At 47.2% G+C, this 23,507-nt stretch overlaps 1 long non-coding RNA gene across 1 annotated transcript; it reads left to right on the top strand.

The window, feature by feature from the left end:
• Positions 1–1,658: 1,658 nt before the first annotated feature.
• On the top strand, positions 1,659–10,964 carry LOC134929120 (uncharacterized). The gene is made up of 3 exons (XR_010178299.1): positions 1,659–1,775; positions 5,280–5,414; positions 10,698–10,964. It is a non-coding gene; the product is annotated as an uncharacterized LOC134929120 (long non-coding RNA).
• Positions 10,965–23,507: the final 12,543 nt, after the last annotated feature.

The following is a 23,507-nucleotide window of genomic DNA, read 5'->3' as shown; positions in this document are numbered from 1 at the left end:
AAAGACAAATCTTATTTCTTCTCCTCTTTATACGCTCATGGGTTACACAGGTTCTGTGATAGATTACAGCAGGTGAAATGCAGACTTGAGATCAGACAGCCACAGAAACTTCAGGGATGGTTACAGGTAATTTTCAGTGTGCGGAAGGGAATTTGGGGGTGGGGATTTGCACCCCCCTTCCTCCTCTTTGTTTGTCTGTCTATGACCCCTCCCCCTTCCAGCACCTGATATATAATTATCTCCAGGTATGATTGAGCAGCTTCCAAATTGTTTGTCTGCTTGTGAGCATGAGGCATTGAATGGGAGCAGCATTTGGAAGGCATGCTGTTCCTTGTAGTGCCAATGGGAGATCCTGGGGGTGGCTCCCTGGTAAGTTAGCTCTCTGTCTGGAAATGTTTTAGTATTGACCTTTATCATGAGGCGTACTGTGACAAATTACATGGCCCAATGTGGGCACTGCTATTAAGTAGTTAGGACTGCTGTATCAGAGAAGCCGTGAAGTGGCCAGCAGCTTAAACATGTGTTTGCAAACATTTGTGACAAATTCTCTGAATTTTATTACCAGATAGATTCAGGGATGGTTACAGGTAATTTTCAGTGTGCGGAAGGGAATTTGGGGGTGGGGATTTGCACCCCCCTTCCTCCTCTTTGTTTGTCAGCCACAGAAACTGTATAATTCATGAGTTTCCTGGTTTAATGGGATAGTATAGTTAGTATCTCTCTCTCTCTCTCTCTCTCTCTCTCTCTCTCTCTCTCTCTCTCTCTCTCTCTCTCTCTATATATATATATATATATATATATATATATATATATATATATATATATAAATAATAATATATACACACACACATAGCAGAAAATGATTAATTCAGTCTCTTAGATAAAGAGCTTAATTTCCTTATAAAATATAAGTGGTGATTTAGTCTATGAATTCCTGTCACTTATGTTTTCCCTTTACCTATATATTGAGGCACTCTGTACAACATTGCCTTATACTTCATTTTCTACACTAGTCTCATTTTTTTTAAACTAGAAACTCATGTATATCCAGTTGTAATTGATGTAGAAAATGTATATGTAAGATAGCTGTAACTCTGTAGCTTTGCTGCTGGTTACTGTGACATCACACCTAGCCTGTGACATCACTAGCCAGTGACATCACAATGCTTCTTCCTGTAACATTCTATCTACAGCTGCTGATGTTTCCAGTATCCATGCAGAAAGACAGGTAGGAGGAGGTGAGGCCTACATAGCAGGGTATGATGGGGGGGGGGGTAAGGAAGACAGAGTGCAGTATAGTCAGCTGAAAGGCAAGACAAGATAGACAGAACAGGGAATACAGGTACAAGGACACATACATAGGAGAAGCGCAGGAAGGAACAACATATTTAGGAATAAAAATGTAGCGTTACAGAAATAAAGAGGGCAGTATGGAGGATAAGCACACATACAGGGGATGCAGGTAACCTGGCTCTCTATGAGGCAGGATCGTGGCTTTGGGATGAAAAAGTTAATAAAATAGATAAATGGGATATTGATAACTTTGAAAGTATCTTGTTTGGTTTAAGGATAATTGGGAAACTGGTTGACTCATGGATATTGTATTGTACTTAAACTAGTACTATGCTTAATGATAGTCTTTTGTGTTTTTTAGATCATCTGGCAAAGAGATTTGCAGAGTGTCGGGTGACCGGCAAAGAGATCTGCAAAGTGTCAGTTGAAGACAACGGGAGGGGTCGCAGAGGTAGCAATGACTGGAGTATAATATGCAGGAGGTAAGTTACCATACTCTCACTGCACATATTACATCTGCCCCACCTGCAGTGCACATGGTTTTGTCCATTAGAGAACAAATTTGCTGCTGCGATCAGGTCTGAATTAGGCCCAGTGTATGATACTAACATGGTCCTAGCACTAGGGAAGCTAAAACCTGGAGCAGATAACTTGGGTCTCTATGAGAAAGTAAGTTTTGGATAAAAAGTCAATAACATAGATAAATTGCAAATGAATAAAAATGAAAGTACGTAACAAAATGTAGTACAGGTTAAGTTTCCCCTATCCAAAATGCTGGGGACCAGAGGTATTTTGGATATCGGATTTTTCCGTATTTTGGAATAATTGCATACCATAATGAGATATCATGGCGATGGGACCCAAGTCTAAGCACAGAATGCATTTATGATTCATGTACACTTTATACACACAGCAGGAAGGTAATTTTAGCTAATATTTTTAATAACTTTGTGCATTAAACAAAGTGTGTGTACATTGACACAATTCATTTATGTTTCATATACACCTTATTAGTGATGAGCGGGTTCAGTTCGTCGGAATCCGAACCCTCCCGAACTTCACCCATTTTACACGGTTCCGAGGCAGATTCGAATCTTCCCGCCTTGCTCGGTTAACCCGAGCGCGCCCGAACGTCATCATCCCGCTGTCGGATTCTCGCGAGATTCGGATTCTATATAAGGAGCCGCGCGTCGCCGCCATTTTTCACTCGTGCATTGGAAATGATAGTGAGAGGACGTGGCTGGCGTCCTCAGTTTTATTCAGGTGGCTGCAAATATCTGTGCTCACTGCTTTATTGTGGGGACTGGGGACCAGCAGTATTATATAGGAGGAGTACAGTGCATTGTTTTGCTGACCAGTGACCACCAGTATTATACGTTCTCTGCCTGAAAAACGCTCCATACCTGTGCTCAGTGTGCTGCATATATCTGTGCTCACACTGCTTTATTGTGGGGACTGGTGACCACCAGTATTATATAGGAGGAGTACAGTGCAGAGTTTTGCTGACCAGTGACCACCAGTATTATACGTTCTCTGCCTGAAAAACGCTCCATATCTGTGCTGCATTGTAGTATATAGTAGGAGTACAGTGCATAATTTTGCTGACCACCAGTATATAATATATAGCAGTACGGTACAGAAGGCCACTGCTCTACCTACCTCTGTGTCGTCAAGTATACTATCCATCCATACCTGTGGTGCATTTCAGTTTTGCACAGTTTGCTGACCACCAGTATATAGTATATAGCAGTACGGTAGTGTAGGCCACTGCTCTACCTACCTCTGTGTCGTCAGGTATACTATCCATCCATACCTGTGGTGCATTTCAGTTTTGCACAGTTTGCTGACCACCAGTATATATAGTATATAGCAGTACGGTACAGTAGGCCACTGCTCTACCTACCTCTGTGTCGTCAAGTATACTATCCATCCATACCTGTGGTGCATTTCAGTTTTGCACAGTTTGCTGACCACCAGTATATAGTATATAGCAGTACGGTACAGTAGGCCACTGCTCTACCTACCTCTGTGTCGTCAAGTATACTATCCATCCATACCTGTGGTGCATTACAGTGGTGCGCAGTATATATAATAGTAGGCCATTGCTATTGATACTGGCATATAATTCCACACATTAAAAAATGGAGAACAAAAATGTGGAGGGTAAAATAGGGAAAGATCAAGATCCACTTCCACCTCGTGCTGAAGCTGCTGCCACTAGTCATGGCCGAGATGATGAAATGCCATCAACGTCGTCTGCCAAGGCCGATGCCCAATGTCAGAGTAGAGAGCATGTAAAATCCAAAAAACAAAAGTTCAGTAAAATGACCCAAAAATCAAAATTAAAAGCGTCTGAGGAGAAGCGTAAACTTGCCAATATGCCATTTACGACACGGAGTGGCAAGGAACGGCTGAGGCCCTGGCCTATGTTCATGGCTAGTGGTTCAGATTCACATGAGGATGGAAGCATCCTCTCGCTAGAAAACTGCAGTGCCACTCCTAGATGGGCCAGGTGTTTGTGACGGCCACTTGGGTCGCTTAGCTTAGTCACACAGCTACCTCATTGCGCCTCTTTTTTTCTTTGCATCATGTGCTGTTTGGGGACTATTTTTTTGAAGTGCCATCCTGCCTGACACTGCAGTGCCACTCCTAGATGGGCCAGATGTTTGTGTCGGCCACTTGTGTTGCTTAGCTTAGCCATCCAGCGACCTAGGTGCACCTCTTTTTTTCTTTGCATCATGTGCTGTTTGGGGACTATTTTTTAAATCTGCCATCCTGTCTGACACTGCAGTGCCACTCCTAGTTGGGCCAGGTCTTTGTGTCGGCCACTTGGGTCGCTTAGCTTAGTCACACAGCTACCTCATTGCGCCTTTTTTTTTCTTTGCATCATGTGCTGTTTGGGGACTATTTTTTGGAAGTGCCATCCTGCCTGACACTGCAGTGCCACTCCTAGATGGGCCAGGTGTTTGTGTCGGCCACTTGTGTCGCTTAGCTTAGCCATCCAGCGACCTTGGTGCACCTCTTTTTTTCTTTGCATCATGTGCTGTTTGGGGACTATTTTTTAAATCTGCCATCCTGTCTGACACTGCAGTGCCACTCCTAGATGGCCCAGGTGTTTGTGTCGGCCACTTGGGTCGCTTAGCTTAGTCACACAGCTACCTCATTGCGCCTCTTTTTTTCTTTGCATCATGTACTGTTTGGGGACTATTTTTTTTGAAGTGGCATCCTGCCTGACACTGCAGTGCCACTCCTAGATGGGCCAGGTGTTTGTGTCAGCCACTTGTGTCGCTTAGCTTAGCCATCCAGCGACCTTGGTGCACCTCTTTTTTTCTTTGCATCATGTGCTGTTTGGGGACTATTTTTTAAATCTGCCATCCTGTCTGACACTGCAGTGCCACTCCTAGATGGGCCAGGTGTTTGTGTCGGCCACTTGGGTCGCTTAGCTTAGTCATCCAGCGACCTCGGTGCAAATTTTAGGACTAAAAATAATATTGTGAGGTGTGAGGTGTTCAGAATAGACTGAAAATGAGTGGAAATTATGGTTATTGAGGTTAATAAGGTTAATAATACTATGGGATAAAAATGACCCCCAAATTCTATGAATCCGACAAAAAATTTTCAGGGAGGTTTTGCCAAAACGCGTCCGAATCCAAAACACGGCCGCGGAACCGAATCCAAAACCAAAACACAAAACCCGAAAAATTTCCGATGCACATCACTACACCTTATACACACAGCCTGAAGGTCATTTAATACAATACTTTTAATAACTTTGTGTATTAAACAAAGTTTGTGTACATTGAGCCATCAGAAAACAAAGGTTTCACTATCTCAGTCTCACGCAAAAAAAAATCCTTATTTCGGAATATTCCGTATTTCGGAATATTTGGATATGGGATACTCAACCTGTAGTATAATTATACACATAGTATGTCTGACCAGGAAATTCACATAGTATGTCTGACCAGGAAATTTTGGTTATTTAGATCATCATTTGGCAAAGTTCTGGCAAAGAGATTTGCAGAGTGTCGGGTGACCGGCAAAGAGATCTGCAAAGTGTCAGTTGAAGACGACGGGAGGGGTCGCAGAGGAATTAGTGACTGGAGAATAGCATGCACTAGGTAAGTTACCATACTTGTGTAATTGTGTGTGTGATGGGGGGTATTGAGAGCACAGTACAAAACATAGGGTCTATGGTGGGGGAGAGCGGACAATACAAACTATGCAGAAGGGGGCAACTTGCTTAGTTCGCCATGCTTCGGGCAGGGTGCCTCGCTTCACTCAGCACAGATTACCGTTCCAATCGTAGTCCACGTGGATTGTTAAGTATGAAAAGGTTAAAAAAAAGAAGAAATAAAAATGTAAAAAACTCATGTCGACCTTTAGACCTGTCGACCTAGAACATGTCAACCTAGAGACCCTGCCGCCCTAGAAACCCTGTCGACCTAGTTACTGTCGACCAATAGTGGTCGACCTAGATAGTGTCGACCTAGTTACTGTCGACCTAGAGACCGGATCCCATACAGAACATACAGATCGGGGGAAGAACAATACAGATCAGGGGAGATAGTGAAATGGCTGACATTTACAGTATATCAATGAACTGGGGGCAGGTGTACAAAGCCTGGGAGAGTGATAAAGTGGAGAGAGATAAACTAACAACCATTCAGCTCCTAGTTGTCATTTTTCAAACACAGCCTGTAACATGGCAGTTAGGAGCTGATTGGCTGGTACGTTACCTCTCTCCACTTTATCACTCTGCAGGGCTTAATACATCTCCCCCATAGAATAACCAAATGATGAAATGGTATAGAATGGTATAAATGATGTGAATTGGAGCTGTAACAAGTGACTGTTTCCCTATCTTTACATATAATAAAGGTGACATAGTCCTTTCCCTAGAGTCCTTCTCAGGGGCGGATCCAGAACAAAATGACAGGGGGGGCACCATTACAAGGAAAGAGGGGGTTGGGGTATTCTTTTATGTGTGCCAAAGGCACGCGAGCTCCTGGAAAAGTGGGTGTGGATCCGCAACAAGGGTCATGGCCTCAAAAGCAATGCCCTCATTTTCATCACACTTTCTAACCATTCCTCATCCATTCCAATGCTCATGCCTACCTTTTCCTCCTCAGTCCTCACCCAGTCCCTCACCAGTCACAGCCAGGCTCCCCTTCCCAGCCTCTAGACTCCGAGTAACCGTCCTTTCTTTCACCTCCTGACCCCTTTTCCCGCACCCACCACTGCTCAGCTCCTCACCTCAATCTCAGACTGCTTTTCTATATACACGGAGAGGCAGTGGGCGACTTAGAGTATGATGGAGAGAGGCAGTGGGTGACAAGAAGAGGGTGGCAGAAGAGAAAGGTGACAGGTAGAAATAGTGGGAGATGGAGAGGCAGCGGATGATAGGAAAGGGTGACGGCAAAAGACAGTGGGTGACAGGGAGGTGACGGGGAGAGGCAGTAAGTGACACGGAGAGAGTGACAGGGAAAGGCAGTGAGTACCAAGGTAAAGCAGAGGGTGACGGGGAGAGGGTGATGCCTTGCAGAGTCAGAGGATGACCGGAGAGGCTGACAGGGATATAGTGACTCAGGGGAGAAGCAGAGGGTGAGGGTATGGGGAGAGACAGTGAGAGACATAGAGGCAGTGGGTGACAGGGAGAGGCAGTGGATAGATAAGAACCCCTTGGCCCATCTATTCTGTCCTTGTACATGCACTATTATACACTAGAGTTCATGTTTGTCACGAGCCAATTTATTAACCAGTATATTTTTGGATTGTGGGAGAAAACCGGAGTTCCCGGAGGATACACACGCAAGTACAGGAGAATATACAAGCTACACACAGGGAATGGAACCCAAGTGCTCAGAGGCAGTAATACTAACCACTACACCATCTGTACTGCCCGATGCAGCGAGCACATTACTATCCCCAGTACATTGCCCCTCCCCCTTCAAGGAGTGCAGCAAACACATACCCCTCACTAGTGGACCAGTAAGTATGTCCGCACCCAGTGCAGCACAGGGAGCACATAACCCAAACCCAGTAAAGGAGGGACTGTGCCCCCTTTCAGGTGCTGGAGCTAAAAAAAATTAAAATATAATTACATTATATATATATATATATATATATATATATATATATAGTTCAAAATGTGGCACTCTCCTAATACCAATAAACAGCAGCGCCAGGTGCCCTCATAGATAATATGTAAAATGTTCCAGGGATGCGGCACTCACGGCTAATGTAACCAGACAACCAGACCTTAAGGTGATCTCAACGTTTCAATTTCTATTTGAAATTTTCATCAGAAAATAAACAAAAGTAACCATAACAATCTTACCTTATATCCCAAACACCCTGTGCAAAAAGTCCACGTCCAGACTCTCGACGCTGGCGTCCGTACTGTGCCCAGTCGCGCCTATGTGACGTCAGCATACCGGAGTCTGGTTGCTAAGTGATTAGAAATAAACAGAAAAAGGAAGAAAAACACTATTATGCATATTGAGCTCCATAGTTCCTAGCAGACACTAGATAGTAATCCTAACCTATAATAAGCAGATATTACAGAACATGAATGCTGGATATTTATATGAATACGTTCAAATTCAGTTGTTCATTTAATTTGTGCAGGTGCATGGTATTGAGATTGTAAATCCAACTAGCTTCTTTCTGTAAGAGCAGTTTTGCTCTGTCACCTCCTCGTACCTGTTCGGGGACCCCATCGATCATTTTGTAGCGAAGTGTGGACAAGCCTTGCTTATGGTTCCTGCGGTGCAGGGCATACTTACCGACTTTTTTGCTGCTCTCTCCGGGAGAGAGCAGCCAGGTCGGTTCGGCAGGGGGGCGGGCTGCGATGTGTGTGCAGAGGGGGACGGGCCGAAGGCGGACCGGGGGCGTGGCGGAGGCGGACCGAGGCATGACTATGGGGATCGTGTCGTGTAAGCCCCGCCCCCCGCTGTGTAATGCCGCTATTATGGCATTATACAGCAGGGGGCGTAGCTACGATGACGCGATTCAACAAGAATCGCGTCATCGCCTGCCCGGATCGCCCACTTTACTCGCTAAGTGGGCGGCCGGGCTTGGGGGGACCCCTGTAATCGGGAGACTTGCCTGCTCTTCCGGGGGGCCGGGAGGGTCACCCGATTTTCGGGAGCCTCCCGGCCATTCCGGGAAAGCAGGCAAGTCTGGTGCAGGGCCATTCTTTCTTTAAATATCCTGACTGTTTTGCCCACATATACCAGGCCACATGGGCACCTGATACAACAGACAACGTGGGTAGAGCTGCATGTAAAGACCTGTTTGATTTTTAACAGTTTGCCAGTATGCGGGTGGGAAAAGTATTGCGCTGTTCAAGGTACCCACAAATTATGCACCCCAGACACTTGTAGTTCCCTGTTTTTTTTGTAAGAAAATGTGGCTGCTTTTGATCCAAAGAGCCCGTGACATCCGTTTTAACCACACTGTCCTTGATGTTTCTGCCACGTCTATAACAGGGTACCAATCTACTATTTTATAATAGCGGGTGTCTGGGATATAAGGTAAGATTTTTATGGTCACTTTTGTTTATCTCCTGATGAAAATTTCAAATAGAAATTGAAATGTTGAGATCACCTTAAGGTCTGGTTGTCTGGTTACATTAGCCGTGAGTGCCGCATCCCTGGAACATTTTATATCTATATCTATCTCTATCTCTATCTATAGATATATGTATTTTTATATATATATATATATATGTATGTATATATATCCAAACACAGTCCCGGCACTCCTCAAACCCCTTACAGTGCAATTGCTGCGGTGCCATCCATGTGAAGTAGAATCACCAGCATATATTGAAGAAAACGGCGGCATTCATCAGGCTTGTTTGTCAGATAGAAAAAAATCCCATTTATTAGTGTCGTGAAGCCGACATGTTTCGGGGTAAACCCCGTCCTCAGGGCCAAACACAAGTGAAGTGATCATAACACAGAACACATATTTATACCAACCCTAATGAGACATAAAGTATGTATGTATATATATATATATATATATATATATATCATCTCCTGTCACACTGACACACTGAGGGGGAGTGAGCAGTAGTTAGACTGGAGAAACACATGGCCTCCCCTGCCATCCCCTGGTCCGGTGCACTGCACACCCCCAGCGCAGCAGCACCCGCACCCCGGTCACCTCACCTGGACTATGATTATAGTTCTGGCTGCGGCGGCAGTGATCTCTGGAGACTGGTGGCCGCTCAGACACCTGAGATTGCAGAAGTGCCTCTCACTGCTCCATGAGGGTGCCCGCCACGACGCTGTGTCACCAGAGGAAAGGCGGGCCATACCCGCAGCTGTCCTGACAGTGAATGTGAGAGCGCAGCCGCAGCAGCAGCCAGCCGCACAAACCACTGGACCACCAAGGTAGATGCGGCCGGGGGAGCATTATTTAAATTATCTTTTTAAAACACTCTTCTAAACGACAGGGGGGGCACGTGCCTTGGTGCCCCCCCGCTGAATCCGCCACTGGTCCTTCTCCTTACCGCTCAGGGGGCCTGATTCAGATGCGGACGCAGAGCTCCTGTTGCACCAAGTGGCTCAATGCTTTTTCACTGTGCATGTGTGTAAGCTGCACTGCGCACGAAATGAAATCAAGCTCACATAGAGGATCCCATCGCAAGGTGATTGACAGGAAGTCAGCGTTTGAGGTGGTAACGGGGGTGGCTAACTGTATACATGCGTGTCAGGTCTGTTCAAACGCCGTTCCATGTGCGTGCAAAAATTTCCCATTGCGACCTGTGTTGCTGCTGGAGAGCCCCCTGTGTCTAGGAGACTTGCTCAGCCTACGGCTGCTCAGGCTCACGATGCAATTGTGAACGGCAAGATTGCAGTAGCGATCGCTTTAACAACCACAACTGAATCAGGCCCACAATTACACCATTATATTTTACTATTTTATCACATTTAACAACTAAGGGGTCAGTTTAATTAGGTGCGAGTTTGTCTTACAACAGCCGCACTTTCCGGTAGCCCCATAGGCTGAATCTGGCCACGAAGGGTGTGAGTTTGGATGCTGTTGAAACGTTGCAGCAATGGTAACTCGTACCTAATTGGATTGACCCCTAAATGTTAGCAATTTATAGATTTTATTATTTACTGGTCAAATTTCTTTTCTGAAGGTACCCACTAATTACTACAAGAGAGAACTTATCACCCCAATGTGTGTATTGTATAAAAACAATGGGCCCTTTGGGATAATTGTCCTTATTTTAGGTATTTTCCGTGTCCTCGGTAGTTAGAGTAACATATTTACATAGAGAGATTTTTCTCTCTACACAACCACACCACTGTTTGCAGTTTGTCTCTCTGCTTGTTCATCCACTAACAATGATTTTTCATCTCTTTCTTTTCATCTACACGCAGTGGGTGATCCCTGAATAGCTGCCCTGGGAGGAGAGCTGCAGACACATGCTCCAAATGTTGGGACATATGCAATACCTATTAGGAGATGCGGTAAAGATGCCGGCTGTCGGGTTTACGGCAGTCAGAATACTGACACTGGGATCCTGACATTCTTCAGAATCCCGACGTTGGAACTCCGAATGGGCAAGGATACTGATGCCCGTATCCCCACGATCATAGGTTTAGGGCTGGGCAAGGGGGGTTAGGTTTAAGCATCAGGCATGGAGGGAATGGGAGTTGGTAGGCTGCGGGGGAGGGAGGGTTAGGTTAAGGCATCAGGTGGGGGGGTTAGGTTTAGGCGTCAGGTGGGGGGTTAGGCTGCAGGTGGGTGGAGGTTAGGGTTAGGCTGTGGATAGGGTGGGTTAATCACCCCCGGGGGAGTTTAGGATGCATAGGAGAAAGGGTTAGGTTTAGGCATCAGGCGGGAGGGTTAGGTTTAGGCATTAGGCGGGGGGTTAAGTTTAGGCTGCAGGTGGGGGGAGCTTAGGGTTAGGCACCCCCGGGGGTGGTTAGGCTGCGGGAGAGGGAGGGTTAGGTTTAGGCTGGGGGATTAGGTTTAGGCATCAGGCGGGGGGTTACGTTAAGGCTGTGGGTGGGGGGAGGTTAGGGTTAGGCAGCGGGTAGGGTTGGTTAGGGTTAGGCACCCCCAGGGGTTTTTAGGCTGCAGGGAAAGGAGGGTTAGGTTTAGGCATCAGGTGGGATGTTAGGATTAGGCTGTGGGTGGGGGGAGGATAGCGTTAGGCTGCGGGCGGTGGGAAGTTAGGGTTAGGCTGTGGGTAGGGTGGGTTAGGCACCCCCGGGAGTGGTTAGGCTGCAGGGAAGGGAGGTTAGGTTTAGGCAGCAGGGACGAAGGTTAGGATTAGGCACCTCTGCAGGAGGGTTAGGCACAAAGGGGGGAGGTTAGGGTTAGATTGCGGACAGGCAGGGATAGGGGGGTGAGGCGAGGGAAGAACACCCCTTACTCCTGTCGGTCTTTTCAGTACTGGGATCCCGCAATCGGTAGGACAACCACGGAGATCCCATGTGCTGGGATAGCATAATGACCCCTCTACTAGTACACCTCTTAATGCCCAGAGGGAAGGGCGATCCTGAGGCCATGGTTCCCCAGAGGTTTCCCCCCAAGGGGGTTTTCCTCTCCTGAGTGCTGAAGGATGACTCTTTGTGAGTCCAGAGGTGTAGCTTTTATGCCATAATGAGTACCAATCTCATGCCCGTCCCTGCAATGTATAAGAAGTAAAATAATTGCTAATGCGATCACTTTACTTCTGGGTCTAGACCCCGGCTGTGCTAGTTCACATGTACAATCGTCAGACAAAGAGCAGGCAGTAATGCAGAGGGATCCCAAGGATCCTTCTCCTGGGAATTATTGCACAATGTAGCCCACAGGCTACAAAAGCCATTTAGAAATGGCATTTGCTGCCAGGCCAAGCTCAGAAATGCTTTGCATTCTGGAGCTTGGTGAGTTTCACAGTTTACCATCTGCCGTAGAAACTTTTGGTGGCTGCCTTTGTGTTCAAAATAAGAGGAACGCAATAGATATCTCAAATATCCATTGCAGTCCCCAATACATACATTCAGGGGCTGGTTAATATTTGTGGGCAGCCCCCAAAACCGACTGTTTTTGGAGATGTCTCACAAATATTATTTATTAAATATTCCACTTAATAAACTTTTTATATTTGAACATAAACTAAAAAATTTTTATGTATTCATTGACTGAGTCTCCCGTCTTTACTGAATGCTAATTTCACAGGGTCCGCAAATTATTACTGATATGACTGTTACTCAACTGTCCTGCTGGTGCTCCTGGCCTGCTGTATAGCAGCCAGACATATATTTTATATACAGCACTTTTGTAGAGATGTATCAAGCCTTGGAGAGAGATAAAGGGCAGATGTCCAAACCACCCAATCATCTGCTGTCACTTATCTAGCACAGTATATGAAATGATACCTGTAGTTAGAAGCTTCATTTGATTTGGACAAATACTCAACTTTACCTCTCTCCATGGCTTGATACATCTCCCGGAAAATATAATGTCTTCCTTTCACTTAATTAACAAGTTAAATTAATTAATTGTCTTGGAAACAGGGTAAGAAATTCACAGTATAAGATAATGTTATAAAGGCTTGTCAATACCTCCTGGTACATTTACATTGATTTATCATTCACATTTCTTTCATGCCAGGCAGGGGCGGACTGGGAACGTAAAGTGGCCCTGGCCTGGAAATATATGAAAAGTGGCCTCATGTAGGTTGGAGTAAGTCAGCTGTAAGTGGGGCCCAACACAAATTGGGCTTAAGCAAATTGTTAGCATTACCCACAGTGGTAGTAAGCAAGGCTAATGCAGCATGGTAGGCAGTCACAGCACCAGCAGTAGGATCGTGTCACAGGAGGTGGAGATCACACCGGTAGCTGAGGCATTCTACTGGTAGGCAGTCACAGCACCAACAGGAGGATTGTGTCAAAGGAGGTGGAGATCACACTGGTAGCTGAGGCATTGTACTGGTAGGCAGTCACAGCACCAACAGGAGGATTGTGTCAAAGGAGGTGGAGATCACACCGGTGGGTGAGGCACTGCACTGGTAGGTCGTCACATCACCTGCAGGAGAATCATGTCACAGGAGGTGGAGATTACACCAGTAGGTGAGGCATTGTACTGGTAGGCAGTCACAGCACCAACAGGAGGATTGTGTCAAAGAAGGTGGAGATCACACCAGTAGCTGAGATATTGTACTAGTAGGCAGTCACAGCACCAGCAGGAGGATCATGTCACAGGAGGTGGAGATCACACCAGTAGGTGAGGCATTGCACTGGTAGGCAGTCACAGCACCAGCAAGAGGATCTTGTCACAGGAGGTGGAGATCACACCAGTAGGTGAGGCATTGCACTGGTAGGCAGTCACAGCACCAGCAGGAGAATCATGTCACAGGAGGTGGAGATCACACCAGTAGGTGAGGCATTGCACTGGTAGGCAGTCACAGCACCAGCAGGAGGATCATGTCACATGAGGTGGAGATCACACCAGTAGGTGAGGCATTGTACTGGTAGGCAGTAACAACAGCACCAACAGGAGGATTGTGTCACAGGAGGTGGAGATCACACCAGTAGCTGAGATATTGTACTGGTAGGCAGTCACAGCACCAGCAGGAGGATCATGTCACAGGAGGTGGAGATCACTCCAATAGGTGAGGCATTACATTGGTAGGCAGTCACAGTACCAGCAGGATGATCTTGTCACAGGAGGTGGAGATCACACCAGTAGGTGAGGCATTGCACTGGTAGGCAGTCACAGCCCCAGCAGGAGGATCATGTCACAGGAGGTGGAGATCACACCAGTAGGTGAGGTTTTGCACTGGTAGGCAGTCACAGTACCTATGGCAGCTGCGCCCTATTTATAATACATGTAACTGTGACAGGGAAGGTGGCCTCTCTCAGCTCTGGGCCCCATAGTAGCTAGCTGTACTCCCTGCACCTATGGTAGCTACACCCTTGTATATAACAAATGTAACTGTGACAGGGAAGGTTGCCCCTCTCAGCTCTGCATAGCAGCTGCACTCCCTGCACTTATGGTAGCTATGTCCTTGTATATAACACATGTAACTGTGACAGGGAAGGTGGCGCCTCTCAGCACTGGGCCTCATAGTAGCTGCACTCCCTGCACCTATGGTAGCTACACCCTTATATATAACACATGTAATTGTGACAGGGAAGGTGGGGGTCTACAATGGGGTCTATGTACTAAGCCTTGGAGAGAGATAAAGTGGATGGAGATAAAGTACCAGCGAAACAGCTCCTGTCATTTTTAAAACACATCCTATAATATGACAGTTAGCAGCTGATTGGCTGGTACTTATCTCCGTCCACTTTATCTCTCTTCAAGGCTTAGTAAATAGACTCCAGTATTTGTAACGAGCCCCAGTGCTTTAGCCTACCAAACACCCACCACCACCACCACCAATCTTGCAACTAAACACTGTAAAGCATGAGAGGACATGGGCTGTTATCCGATGTCTCCACTGTACAGCTAGCCACACGCAGGCCCATCCCGCCTCTGGAGCTGCGGCCCAGGATTATTGATCAATTTGACCTGACACTTGGATGGCCAAACCTGACATGGACCAGTAATACAGCCCCATGGGGTTTCTGGAGGATCTATGGGGCCAATTCAGACCTGATTGCTCGCTCGCTGTTTTTTGCAGTCCTGCGTTCACATAGTCGCCGCCCACCAGGGAGTGTATTTTAGCTGTGCAAGTGTACGATCGCATGTGTAGCCGAGCGGTACAAACAGATTTTGTGCAGCTTCTGAGTAGTCCAGGACTTACTCAGCCGCTGCGATCACTTCAACCTGTCCGGGACCGGAATTCACTTCAGACACCCGCCCTGCAAACGCTTGGGAACGCCTGTGTTTTTCCAACCACTCCCAGAAAATGGTCAGTTGACACCCACAAATGCCTTCTTCCTGTCAATCTCCTTGCGATCGCCCATGCGAATGGATTCTTTGCACAAACCCATCGCAAAGCAACGAACTGCTTTGTACCTGTGCGACGTGCCTACACATTGCGGTGCATACGCATGCGCAGTTCTGACCTAATGGCAGCGCTGCAAACAACGCTAGCGAGCGATCAGGTCTGAATTAGGCCCTATAAACACTGTGTTATGCGCACATTAAGTGGTATAAATGAAAATGTATGGAACATGAATAATTAACATGAATTAAAAACAATCGTCACATTATAATGAAGTCCAGTAAACATGACACGATGGGAGTTATAGTGCACCAAGGTCCTCTTAGACAGATCCGCACATGACATTCCACCATGCACTGGGCTCAGCCACCAAGCATCCCTGGAACTTGTTATAAAATGTTGCCAAGTATGACAGTCACATATCAAAGTAAACTCTAAAGGTGCATACACACGGAGAGATTTTGGCTATGAGAGATTTTGACTAACTTTTCCCTTGAACTGGCAGTAGGAGATTTTGACTAACTTTACCAGAGATTTTGTCTAACTATGCAAGAGATTTTGGCTATGGGAGATTTTGACTATCTCATTTAAATAAGGGGATGAGTGTCATATATAGGATGAATTTACAGGGTGGCTGGTATTTAAATAGCTAAAAGTTAAAAAAAAAATTTGCGTGGGGTCCCCCCTCCTATGTAAAACCAGCCTCGGGCTCTTTGAGCCAGTCCTGGTTGTTAAAATACAGAGGAAAAAATGAGTAGGGTTCCCCCATATTTAGACAACCAGCACCGGGCTCTGCGTCCGGTCCTGGTTTAAAAAATATGGGGGACAAAAGACATAGGGGTCCCCCGTATTTTTAAAACCAGCACCGGGCTCCACTAGCCAGGGAGATAATGCCACAGCCGGGGGACACTTTTATATTGGTCCCTGCGGCCGTGCCATTACCCCCCCCAACTAGTCACCCCTGGCCGGGGTACACTGGAGTGAGGACCCCTTAAATCAAGGGGTCCCCCCCTCCAGCCACCCAAGGGCCAGGGGTGAAGCCCGAGGCTGTCCCCCCCATCCGTGGGCCGGTGGATGGGAGGCTGATAGCCTTTCAATAGTAATATTGTTCTTTACAGGAGGCCTATAGGTCCCAGCAAGCCTGCCCCAGCATGCTGGCACTTGGAGAACCACAAGTGCCAGCATGCCCGGACATAAAGGGCCCGCTGGCACCTGTAGTCCACCTGTAAAGAAAATATAAAAAAAAAAACACAACACATTCTTTTAAAAATCCTTTATTAAACTGGGTCTTCACCTGGGGGCGGCGGCCTTTAAGCTCTTTTGCATGGCCGCCGCCTTCCCAGGGCTTCCGGCGTCTTCACCTGGGGGGGCGCCACCTCCCCAGGGCTTCTGGGGTCTTGCTCCGGCGTCTTCACCTGGTGGGCGGCGGCTGCTAAGCTCTTTTGCATAGCCGCCGCCCATCCAGGACTTCCACGGCGTCTTCAGGAGCTCTTCTCCGCTCCTCCTCCGCCGTCGGACTGAAAGCCGCTGCCTCGCGCTGACTTATATAAGTCAGCGGGAGGGGGCGGGGCGATGACGCGGCGAGCCGTGATTGGCTCGCGGCGGCCATCTTGAATTTCAAAAATGACGCTGAGGCGCCATTTTTGAAACTGGTACCGCTCCGCTGCCAAACTCTGCAAGAGAAAGGTAAATTTCCGCCGCCAGCACCGCTGCCGCAACCCGCCGCCGCCCACACCGCCACCCGCACCGCCGCCGCCCACACCGCCACCCGCCGCCGCCCGCACCGCCGCCGCAACCCGCCGCCGCCCACACCGCCACCGCAACCCGCCGCCGCCCGCACCACCGCCGCCTGCAACATCGCTATCGCTGGGAAAAATCGCTGGCCTCTAGCGATTTTAACTAACTTTACCAGCGACATAGCCAAAATTGACTTGCCGGCACTGACTATTTTTCCCAGCGATAGCGACTTAGCGGGGACGCGCATCGCTATCGCTGCCTGTATACACACGGAGCGATCTGCACTAACTTTCTGAGCGATTTTGACTATATAGTCAAAATCGCTCAGTTATATCGCTCCGTGTGTATGCACCTTTAGTGTATCTACTATATAAAAGCGAAAATCCATCCTTCTCTCTTTCTATACAAATTCACAGTTTACAGTTTACAAGCGACGTTCGTGAAATTTTACATACAAATGTATTAAAACACGGCGGAGGCAACTAAAACAATTAGAAATTCCTAGCACCCCTAGGGGGGCAGACAGCAGCACAGAGTATATAAGGAGACAGCATAACTCTGGAATTGCTCCTGCAATGTACTCAAAACTTGGTACACATATGGCTTACAATCTGGGAACAAACACTGTGGGAGGTAGACACCCCTAGCACCCCCAGGGGTGGGACAGCAGCACAGAGTATGTCAGCAGACAGCATAACTGTGGAAGGCCTGGAGCAATTTACACCAAACTTGGTACACATCTGACTTACAAACTGCAAACAAACTCTGTGGGGGTTAGACACCTCTAGGGGAGGGACAGCAGCACAGAGTATGTCAGGAGACAGCATAACTCCTGAATGCCTGGACCAATTTACAACAAACTTGGTTCACATATGACTTGCAAGCTGTGAACAAGCACTGTGGGGGTAAGACACCCCTAGCACCCCTGGGGGTGAAGCAGCAGCACAGAGTTTTTCAGCAGTCAACATAACTCTGGAATGCCTGGAGCAATTTACACCAAACCTGCTACACATATGACTTACACTCTGGGAACAAACACTGTGGGGGTAACACACCACTAGCACCCCTAGGGGTGGGCCAGCAGCACACACTATATCAAGACATGCATGATATCTCAGTGATGACAGGGCTGCATGTGACAGGGCCAGTGACATGATGTGAGGAGGGGAATGGAGGCAGCAGGAAGCCACAGACTGAGAGTTTTATAGTAGGAAGAGCAGGGTCCCTTGGGGGACCAAAAAGGGGTGTGGCCACTACACAGTGCATCAGTGAAGCAAGATATACCTATATACTAGATCTCCAATCAACGTAAATTAACAAACTATCATTATAATTTACCATCCTCATCCCATAGCAAAGCACAGGTATTCAGCTATCTACAATGTTGTTTATACTGTGTGTTTAATATTTAAATTTATTTTTGTAAACAGACATTCTTAAAATCCGGGGCAACGCCGGGTACTCCAGCTAGTATATACTAAATCATCTGTCACAGTAGCAATATTCTGAGCATATTGGAATTCTCGCAACAGAACATTTATAGATGGAGTTTAAGATCATACATGTTAACATTCAACAATATGCTATGTCGGCATGCCCTCTTATGGAGTCTATGTAAGTCATTAGCAAAACCAAATGCTCCATCTACATACGATACAGCGCAGGCACAAGGTCATCATGCAATAAGTGATATGCCGGCCAGACCCTTATATCTAAGTTTCCTTTTGATGCTTGATCCAAATAATGTATCACTAACAATGACATTACTGTGAAGTGAAGGAGAGATGATTAGCATGGTCACCTGTAACCCACATGCAATGTTTCTGTGACATGGAGAAACAATGGAAGAAATGTTATGGAGTCACCTTCATTGTTGTCCTAGTCAGAGCCGGATTAACAATGGGGTGGATGGAGCTGCAGCTCCAGGCCCCCTCATCAAAATAGGCCCACAGTGCATCCGGAAGTCCCGTGGCCATCTGAAGCCCCGTTTACCAAACCCCCGAACAGCCATTCACCACCAGTGGCGTGCGGTGAGGTCAGTGGCTGGGGAGGCACAAGCAGCTAACATCCCCCCCTCCCCCCATAGAAGGGGAAAAACAAGCGTAGCCCCCCCCCTATATTCGTAAAACCTGCACCAGGCAGAACCAGCCAGGGGGGGTAATGCCATAGTAGGGGAGACACTCGGTATGGGGTCCCCCTGCCATAGCATTAATCTACCCCCCCCAAACTAGTCAGCCCAGGGCTGGAATTTCTCGGAAGTGGGGACCCCAAAAAATAAAAATTGGTTCCCCCTCCCGAGCAATAACCAGCACTGGGCTGATAGCCCAGTGCTATGCCCCGCACCCCTGGTAGCGGTGGGTGCGGGATTAATTGTTAAAATTGTTCTTTACAGGTGGCCTACAGATCCCAGCAAGCCTGCCCCAGCAAGCTGGCACTTGGAGAACCACAAGTGCCAGCATGCCCGGACATAAATGGCCCGCTCTCACCTGTGGTCCACCTGTAAAGAATAGTAATATTGTTCTTTACAGGTAGCCTACAGGTCCCAGCAAGCCTGCCCCAGCATGCTGGCACTTGGAGAACCACAAGTGCCAACATGCCCAGACATAAATGGCCTGCTGGCACCTGTTGTCCACCTGTAAAGAAAATATTAAAATAAAAACACCACAGAGTTTTAAAAAATAAGTTTTATTGCACAGGGTCTTCACCTGGGGGCGGCGGCCTTTAAGCTCTTTTGCATGGCCGCCGCTTCCCCAGGGCTTCCGGCGTCTTCACCTGGGGGGAGCCACCTCCCCAGGGCTTCCAGTGTCTTCCTCTGACGTCTTCACCTGGGAGGCGGCAGCCTTAACGCTCTTTTGCATGGCCACCGCCTTCCCCAGGGCTTCCAGCATCTTCACCTGGTGGGCGGCGGCTGCTAAGCTCTTTTGCATAGCCGCCGCCCATCCAGGACTTCCACGGCATCTTCTGCATTCAGGAGCTCCTCTCTGCTCCTCCTCTGCCGTCGGACTGACAGCCGCTCCCTTGCGCTGACTTATATAAGTCAGCCGGAGGAGGTGGGGCTATGACGCTGCGAGCCGTGATTGGCTCGCGGCGGCCATCTTGAATTGAAAAAATGACGCTGAGGCGCCATTTTTTTAATTGGTACCGCTCCACTGCTCAAACTCTGCACCGCCGCCCGCACCCACGCCGCCCACACCCACGCCGCCCGCACTGCCGCACCCACGCCACCCGCACCCCCGCCACCTGCACCCACGCCGCCAGCACCTCCGCTGACGCCCGCAACTCCGCCGTGCCCACAACAGTGATTGACATCGGATCCAGTGACGGATCCACTGGCCAATCACTGTGGCCTCACTGACAGGGGCGTGCTTTCATGGGTTGAAAGTACTTCCCTGTGTGAAAGCGGCACCTCTAATGGTGCCGCTTTCCCATGATTTTTCAATGGGCTTTTAATGCCCATTGCTAGGCCCCGCCCGCGCCCGCTCCCATACCTTTCCCTATCTGACAGGGAGGCACCACGATCGGTGCCTCCCAAACACATTTTACACAGGACTCGGAGTAATGATTAGGATGATTATATTAAGCAAATACTTATGACACAGAATATGTGTCATAAGTATCTTCTTTATATTATTTTAATCAGTAATGACAGGGGAGGCACTGCCTCCCCTGCCTCCCCTGACTGCACGTCCCTGATCACCACAAACACTCCCCTTGGCCGCCCATCCAGGCAAGCTCAGCACGGACATCAAATACAAATGGCGGTGCAGTGGAAGGCTTCACAAGTCCTCCCTGCGCCGCCGGTGGGATTTGCATTTGTGTAATCCTCTCAAGTGAAAGGTGATAATGATCAATTATTTATCACCCTTCAGCAGCGCTGAGAATCTTGCTCAGCTCTGCTTCACTGTGCAGCCGCAAGCCTGGCTCACTGACTGCGGCGGCGCACACAGTATTATGAAGAGAGCCGGGAGCCGGAGACATGCTCAATGACATTCTGCTGGTGACTGACTGGTGGGGAACCTACCAGCCAGTGTGATAACTGAGTACTGATGAAGGAGGACTAGCTGTGTGAGTATTTTGGAGCTTTGGAGCTCCAGATCATTGTGACATCTGTTACCGTGTTAAGGTGGGGATACCAATGTCAGCGTGACAGGGGTAGGGGAGTGACTGAATTATTCATGTCACTGATGTGGCAGTGGGGAGATCTACTAATATCACTGTGGGGGAAGGGGGGCTGTTGGGGTTTTGTGAGTATATTAATGTGGCAGTGGGGAAAGTCTTTTAATGTAACCGGAGGGCCCCCTTCTAAATGTTGCTGTAGGTCCCATAAAGATCTAACTACGCCCGCTGGTTCTGCATTCGTGTGTGTCACGTGTGTGTGTGTGTGTGTGTGTGTGTGTGTGTGTGTGTGTGTGTGTGTGTGTGTGTGTATAAATGTATATACACACAGACATAAAGTCAAATCCAAATCTGGCACTCCAATTAAATATAATCATCTGCCTGTGTACCTGTGCCCAAATGCATAGTCCCCAATGATTTGGAAAGAAATCCAAGCCATGCACGGAGTCCTGAGTGATCCAGGAACATTGATATGCTGCCAACATTATACTGAAATGTATTTCTTTCTATATAAATATATTTAAAAAACCTGTAGTGTTATGCATGGCTTGGATTTCTTTTTAAACCATTGGAGACTATATATATATATATATATATATATATATATATATCCAGTATGTACAATATATATAATGTATGTATGCATCAATAGCTTGCTGTCCAACGTATCCCATTCCAGGCGACATGCTGAGTTGCTCTTATGTACTCTGTATTTTATGGCGATCATTGGTGTTGTGGTGTTGTATTATTATATGGCACTCATTGCAATGCTTTTTGTATTGTATGGCGGTCACTTGGTATATTGAATGGTGGTCTCTGATTTCTTTCTGTATTATATGGTGGTCACTGTATTTTTCTCTGAATTATATTGAGGTAACTGATGCTCTCTGTATTATATGGCGGTCCCTTTGATGCTCTCTGCATTATATTGCAGTCACTGCAATACTTTATTGTATGGTGCTTACTTTGATGTTCTCTGTATTATATGATGGTCATATAGGTAGAGTGAGACTATGAGACTATTATCTACTGGGAAGGGAGAAGGTGGGCACTAAGTTGTCTTTGTCTCAGGTGCCAGAAAGCCTAGATTCCCCTCTACCCCTCTCTATATTCTGCTCTGCCCTTCTTGCAACCCCTACCCTTTGCCCTGTTTTGCCCCCCCCATTCTTACCGTGCTCCTGTCGGCCCTGATCCTCATCCTCCTTCTCTCCTGCTAGGCTAGGGACTCCCATCTCCCTAGCAGTGGGAGTAGCACCCCTTAGAGAATCCTTATATAAATATATAAAATATGTACACCGGTGTGTATGTATGCATGTGTATAAAATCTGTATAGGGGTATCATTATCATTGCCTCTCTACTGCCTTTCTTATTGCTGTGGCAATAAGAAATTACAGTATGTACTGTCAGTATGTATCAAGAATAACATACAGGGACAGGGGTTCTCATAGGATTCTGCCCCTGCGATGTGTAAAAGTAACTGCGATGTGGAAAAGTAAAGTGATTGCATTAGCGATCTCTTTACTTTCAGTTTCTGGGGCTGGACTGCGCTTGTGTGGTCCACTGATCTTGCATGCTGTACGGCTCAGCAGCACTAGTTCCATGACAGTACTGTGACAAATGTTTAGGCAGGTGTGGAAAAAATACTGCAAAGTGAGAATGCTTTCAAAAATAGTGTTAGAAAGATTGAATTGTTTATTTTGATCAATCAACAAAATGCAAAGTGAATGAACAGAAGATAAATATAAACCATTTTCCACAGGTTCCTGATCCTGAATGACAGTTGCATCCACTCCCACTTTTAGGGCTATAGTGTTTGTGAGATAACATTTTTCAAGTTAGTGTCACATATATGCCATCTTTCATGTAACACGTTATTAAAATTGGACATGGTCAGTTGGGAGATGGTCTACTAGACATGGAATGACCCTTCAGTTAAACCAAAGTGTTTGGCCCCCATGGTGCTAGCCACACCCCATGGCAAAGGCCCACGCCCTATATAGACCATGCAGCCACATTACTAGTCACACCCTCATGTTATTGGACACACCTCTTGAGGCAGCACACAATAGGCCCTTCATAAATTTCAGCTTCAGGCCCATGTGGACTTTAATCTGGCACTGGTCCTAGTTGATAGGATAACCAGAAGAGAAGCTTTGGGTGGAGTGTCATGAGATTAAATGAAAACCGAAAAGTTATGTACCCTCCAGGTTCCGTTCTCAGCAGTCCGATTGTCGGTACAATGGTGCCACGTGGTGCCACAGGGCACAGCCACGCTCACTGTCCACTCAACCTCTTTCCAACATGTCCAGTGGGTGTGAACAAGTTGAGTGGATGTCATTACCTATTCCCTGTGAATGTCCCCTTGCGGACCCGCCTTACAGTTTTCTATACGCTGGTATTGAATAATACATTTCTAGTGCGCCACAAAAAAGACAACTCTTATTTCTT

Source organism: Pseudophryne corroboree, chromosome 5 (genome assembly GCF_028390025.1).
Source record: "Pseudophryne corroboree isolate aPseCor3 chromosome 5, aPseCor3.hap2, whole genome shotgun sequence".
Classification (NCBI taxonomy): domain Eukaryota; kingdom Metazoa; phylum Chordata; class Amphibia; order Anura; family Myobatrachidae; genus Pseudophryne; species Pseudophryne corroboree.
This window is presented reverse-complemented; position numbering and strand designations above follow the sequence as displayed.